This window comes from Centruroides vittatus, unplaced genomic scaffold (assembly GCF_030686945.1).
Source record: "Centruroides vittatus isolate TY-2023 unplaced genomic scaffold, ASM3068694v2 contig_575, whole genome shotgun sequence".
Classification (NCBI taxonomy): domain Eukaryota; kingdom Metazoa; phylum Arthropoda; class Arachnida; order Scorpiones; family Buthidae; genus Centruroides; species Centruroides vittatus.
The window spans coordinates 45,642-50,988 of record NW_027122344.1 but is presented as its reverse complement, the minus strand read 5'-3'; the positions used below and the strand labels follow the sequence as shown (position 1 = coordinate 50,988).

The window sequence follows — 5,347 nt, the reverse complement described above, 5'->3', positions numbered from 1 at the left end:
TTTTTTAGTATGACGTTTCACGCAGATACGTTGATGCGAACAACGTAAAATTTGAGCACATTTATTACAGAAAGGATAAAAGGGACTTAGCAGTATGGGCGAAGTGACCGAATTTATTTTTTGCCGCAAAAATTTCAAAATTTATATTTTGACTGCATTATTTACGGGTCACGTCCGGGCCACTCACAAAAGCTCAGCGGGCCGCAGGTTGAGTATCGTGGCTATAAACAGTCAAGTTGGATTGAATCTAAATTAATAACAATAATAGTATAATACTTATTACGCTGCTGATCGATCGATTTAAGCATGAAACAAGTATCTGATGTTTATAGTAATCGATAAAATAATATCAATTATGCAAGATTTATTAGAAAAGTTAATTTATTTAAGAAAATTATGCATACAACAGTGCCTGAGATATACTATGATATTTTATCGCGTACTTCACATTAAACATATAAACAATTTTATTTTAATAACAAAATGTTCTCGCTAATCTAATTTATTCGTTACACATTTCTTATCCGTAAACAATCACATTTGAATTTGTCTATAAAATGTCAATTAAAATACGTTGCATGTAAATACTTATTAAATTATAAATTTTAAAACCAAATCTACTTCAATTAACACTGTTAAATATAAAGCATTAATTTAACCAATACAAATATATTTTATCATTCAAATGAGCTGTTTCAACATATCTTCTGTTGAATTAATGCAGTGCTTTTCAGATTTCTGAATTTCTAATATAGTAGTAAAGCTTGAGAACAGAGCTTTATAAGCCTAAAAAAACAAGAAATATTAGATACCGGATAATACCTAAATTCTCTCTATACGTATTAATAAATTTACTGTAAAAATATTAATTTCTAAATAACGAAATAGAACATAAAATATTATAATTAACTATGCCATTAATTCAAATAAATTAATTAAACCGAACTTACTCTACAAATGAAAGTCTTATTAATGGCAAAACAGCCCATGCATGTGACTGTAATGGGAGGACCACCCAATCTCTTCATAAAGCACAGAAACTGTTACGATATGAAATTATTTTTAAATTAAATACTTAACAAATTTATTTTATCAAAATATTAAAGTGAAATTTAATTTGTTTTTATTATCAGAATATAACATTTCTCTCTTTAATTATATGCATGCCATGAAGGATTAAATTAATTATATCGTTTTGATTTATTATTAAGTATTTAATTAAAAAGTAACGATAAATAGTAAATAAGTTAATAAAGTAAATTTATTAAAAATAATTAGATATTAATAAATGTAATATCGTGAGTGATATAATTACACTTGTTAACTATTAAATATGAAATCATTTAACTTACTTTTAACTTACGAGTCATTTTCATATGAGATCTGATGTAAAGAGAAGTTGACTGAAATGCAGATTTTGCCTAAAAATATTTTTAAATTTTACTATTTTATCTATAATAATATTGTTAAACAAATTATCTGTAAATAAAAATTACATAAATTATTTGTTTTTAATTTTCTATTTATTATACTTTAAAATAACTTGAAAAATCATCAAAACAATATACCGCATTCTCTATTTCTCCTGCCACAAGGGCCAAAACAGTCAATATCATCACGGTAATTACTAAGGTGAAGATTAAGAAGATTTTTTCTCTTCGTTCCCATGGTTCATACAGAGATATATATGCTAACAAAGCGATTTCTCCAACGCCGATAAAATATGCAGAGCCGATTGCATTTTTACAAGAATTATTTATATGATAAACAAACTGAGAAAGATTTTCGTGTCTCGAATCGATTTCTTCAAGAAAATCAGGAATACATCTTTGAATCGGATTTGCAAAATCAGTGGCAATTTTACGAAAAGCTAAGATTATAAGTCCAACCAAGATAACAATTAATGCGAAAATAAATATGAAAAACAAAGCGAAGTATAGTTCAAAAATGGTCATCAAAACCATCAATATCTCATATTTCCATAAAATGATGTTAGGCCTACTGTAAATATTATATTCTGCAAAATTTATAAGCAAGCTAATGAAAATCATAAAAGATGAATTAATTACAAATGGCATAAAATGCGAGATGAATCCTGATACTTTATCTAGTTCCTTTGTTAAAGTAATGGATATATCTTTTGCATACGTAATTTCGACCACTGCTAGAGTAAAACATCCGATCAGAGTAAACTTTGTAATTGACTGTTGCCTGGATCCGAAAAGAAGGTTGTTGAAATGATGAAAATTAGGATCTTCGTCCAAAAATGGAGAAATCATTACAATTCCGACAAACAACCATCCATATAGTATTATAAAATATCTATAAAAGCAGTAAAGAAAATGGTGAGACGAATTTTCTCCGAAGTAATGACGGCAAGGATTTACGATGTCGAAACCGCATAAAGAAATTACATCTATTAATGGTTTTAAAACGCAATAAGTACATTTTTCTTCAGCGTTTAATCCTTCCCGATTCTCAGTTTGGCAGAAATCGATAAGTATTTTTTTCATAGTTCTTTTTATGTTATAGTTTTATTGCTAGTATAGTCCGGAGCTCTTGCAATTATAGTGAAATATCGAAACTAATAATCATCTATTTATATTCATCTATGAGATCGATAATATCGATCGTTAAAAGCGATCAAGAAAGCAAACAATAATCTCGCTTTATAAGGAATTTTAATATGGTAAATAAACAAATGTGAACTTAAAATACTTATTTTTTACGCAAACGAGAGTGTAAAATACTTAATTTTACATTCAGTTTAGTAGATAGTACTTAATTAAATATAATTAGAGGCAGATTAATTATATCTCATATCTAGAGTTTATGCCGCCCGATCTAAGACTTGCATTTGACGTCCCTTATCTCCCTACATGTTTTTTTGTTTTGAAATGCCATCCATACCTTGCTCCATCAATCAATATTCAACTCACGCCATGTAATATAAATAAAAATTTTAATATATTTTAAAAATTATACAAAATCTTTAGCCGTACTAATTTGCCTCCCTGGACAAATCCCAGTTTGCTCATACGATAGAATTCATACTCGTCTTATATCACATTTTACTTTCCCGGCTTTTAAATACTATTCATCACACGGAAAAGTACCGGGATCGTGTCAAATTTAACCCTCCTGATTTTTTTTTGTTTTTGCAAATAGCGATGTTTTGAGATCCTGAATCCAAAAATTCAAGAAAATGGGAAAAAAATTCTATGGATATGTATGTGTGTTGGTGTCTATTTCATTTAATATCTCAGGATGGGAAAAGTTGAAAAAACTAAGTTTGGCATGATAACTTGTATATAAGGGACATTTATGCTATTAAATTTTGGTGGTTAAAGTTTGAGGGATGGGGAAATAAAGGGTGTCCGTGTGTCGTATCTAGGGTGGAGTCGGACTTAATGAAAAGTTTAATCGTTATTGGCATTTATAACATTTTTAAAAACTCGTCTCTAACATCAAAATTAAGCATTTTGCTTTTTTTTATTATAATTAATAATTATAAAAGGTTATACTTCAAGTAAAATCTCATAAAGTTACGAAACTCATTGCTGGATTTTTCTAATAGAAGTAGGTGCGTGCTATCGAATATCATTATTGATAGAAAGCTTTTAGCTTTGTTAGTATATGATAGAATGCCGTGATAAGTAATAGCTTCTCTCTTATTAAAGAAAAATCTTTATTAATGTGTTCATAAACTGAGTTTTATATACAGGGCGGAAAAGAAAGTCACTTAACTCCCCTGTTACAGAATACTGTATAGAATATATCCAAATGATATACATTGAGCGCATCATATAGCGTGCATAACTAAGCGTTCGAGGTAGGTCAATAAAATCTTTCATCAATTAATTTCTTGTGAAATTCTGACTCTAAATGATGTGTCACATGACCCCTTTCCTATTTTCAGTTTTGGAGTTACAAATGGCGGCCTTGCATATAACACTCATAAATCTGTTTCCTCCTTGATCTAACGTGTTCCTGACATAAGCGGGACATAATCCCGTTAATGTGCCTATTGAGTACGTTTTTTAAAAATTTTGGAAATTAAGAAACAATGCAATAATTTTATTTCAATTATAGATGTGGAACGTGGAATTGACGATTATATAAAGCTAATTACTATCGTCTAAATTGTCATAAGTTTTTACTTGGCACAATTTTTCACACCTCAAATGCTTTTGTTTGGATATCAATTATTTTTTGTTTAATAATTGATTATTTCTGTACATCAAGACATAAGATGACGAGATACAACTCGGCCTGTCAGTGCCGTCTTTAATATGTAAGGGGCCCCTTAAGGAAACAGAAACAATAGTAGCCTATATTACAGACCTAGGAATGCATTATTTGTTTCCTACGATTTTTCACTTTCCTTGGTCAGGAAGTGGAATTTTCTTTCCGCAGGAAGAAAGTACCGTTTTCGGCCGAGGTGTGGTGAATAAGAAGTATCAAAAATTTTTTTAAGTTTTCTTACTCTAAGAATAAAAAAAATTATTATTTTAAAAATTAAGTTAATATATTAATCATTGAGTTTTTAATTTTAATCAAACTTTTTATTTGTTTTTTCCTCACAACTAGGTGTATTAATGGACACAAGGCATTCTTACATCATCTTTATTTCCGAATCTTCTATAGACCGATACGCGTTTCGGGCAAAGGCCCCTAGTGAAGATCCTTTTAATCCGTTGCGATCTTTACGATGTTCCGTCTCGAGTTGGGTCTTGTGACTCGAGAATGTCCGTAAGATGGTTCGAGGAAAGCTACACCTCCACACTCAACAAGTAAATATATACAGTTTATTTACACAACAAATATTTACAAGAGGTACAATGTTCGACGACATTACATACGCTACGTAACAAAGATGTGGGATCGCACGTCGGCTTGTCTATTGGGGACTGTTAGTCTCCGGGGAACTCAAGTCGCTTTTCCGGAGATGGCTCACCCGCGTGGCCGTCCGTCTCTGCACTAACCTTTTTCCGGAGGACTTTCCAAGAGGAGAACGCTCTCTCTATACACCTCAAAGGCTTACCTAGTGTCAGAGACCACCACGTATCCGGTCTCTCGCCCTTTCTCCCCGTTTCTCCGCCACCCTTCCAATTTAAGGGATCCTGCTGCGACCACCTGCGACCAATCAGTTCCTTCCTTTTTTTTTGAGAGCTTCCAAAGACGTCCGCCCTATTTCCCGCCGACGTAGCTCACATTCGCGTCCGTCCTTTGTTTACATTTTTTTCCCAAGCCGGCCGACACGTACACCTTGACCCCTAAACGAAACCGCTACTCCTTTGATCTTTCCGGCCGTTTATGGCCCCAACGCCAGGTGGGTCCAATTATC

The 5,347-nt window shown here is 31.7% G+C and overlaps 1 long non-coding RNA gene across 1 annotated transcript; it reads right to left on the bottom strand.

Moving 5' to 3' along the window:
* Nucleotides 1-672: 672 nt before the first annotated feature.
* LOC136979027 (uncharacterized) lies at nt 673-1,423 on the bottom strand. The gene is made up of 3 exons (XR_010881318.1): nt 1,353-1,423; nt 951-1,040; nt 673-786 (listed from the first exon to the last, which is right to left on the bottom strand). It is a non-coding gene; the product is annotated as an uncharacterized lncRNA (long non-coding RNA).
* Nucleotides 1,424-5,347: the final 3,924 nt, after the last annotated feature.